At 35.3% G+C, this 917-nt stretch overlaps 1 long non-coding RNA gene across 1 annotated transcript; it reads left to right on the forward strand.

Annotated features, from left to right (window-relative positions):
- The first annotated feature begins 26 nt into the window (after window positions 1-26).
- On the forward strand, window positions 27-917 carry LOC111717768 (uncharacterized). The gene is made up of 3 exons (XR_002768904.1): window positions 27-89; window positions 566-624; window positions 838-917. It is a non-coding gene; the product is annotated as an uncharacterized LOC111717768 (long non-coding RNA).

Genomic DNA, 917 nt, shown 5'->3' on the forward strand with positions numbered 1-917 from the left:
ATTGATTGATTAATACATTACAGGGTCACCAGTTGTGGGCAGAGAGATCGTTATATTCGGAGACACCTGTAATAGTGACCAAATACTAGGTAGGATTAAAATCCACAAAGGATGAGACTTTAAAGACGACTTACTGAATTCATTTAGTATTTTTCTTAGATTATTCGATGCACACTTTTTAAACAAATTTAATGCAAAGGGCCGGGTAGGTTACAGGGCAGAAAAAAATCCGGTTCGTGTTAAAAAAGATTAAAAAAATATCTCATAACTTTTTATGTGATATCTTAATATTTGTCAAAAACAGAAAAAGTTTTTTGCTACATTTCCCCGACCCTTTTTTGGCATTTTTTTCAAACCTTACTAGCACTTGTTAGTGGCCTTTTTTCAATGAGCTGGCCTGTAAAAGTTAAGACTATGAACCTGCATTGCAACTCTATACCTTTACTTAGGCTTTTTTTCAAATGGGGACGGGGGGGGGGGCGTAGATTCAGATATAGAAACATAGATTCAGACACTCCAGCCGTTTTAGGGTTTAGAAAACAAATGAACTGTGATGTTTATTTAGGTTTGACCATTTCTCCAGATATATTTATCCACGAAGCAACTATGGAGAATAAGTTAAAGGTAGATATGATGTTCCAGCTTGGGAACCCATATGTGCATAGAAACCAAGCTTTCCACATAAAAAATGTCGCTACAAAAGTCAGCCCTCTTAATTCAGAATTGTGTAACCAAACTAAGAACATTTTAAGCAAATCAGAAATTCATGAATTATGATAAGACATACAAACAGGCATACCGATATATTTTTTTTATAATACTGTGTATTATTTTTAGGAGAAATGTGTAGAAGTTGGACACTCAACCCCTGACATGGCCGCCGATATTGCTCTAAGAGCAAGAGCAAATCTACTTGT

This window comes from Eurytemora carolleeae, unplaced genomic scaffold, assembly GCF_000591075.1.
Source record: "Eurytemora carolleeae unplaced genomic scaffold, Eaff_2.0 scaffold4065, whole genome shotgun sequence".
NCBI classification, from domain to species: domain Eukaryota; kingdom Metazoa; phylum Arthropoda; class Copepoda; order Calanoida; family Temoridae; genus Eurytemora; species Eurytemora carolleeae.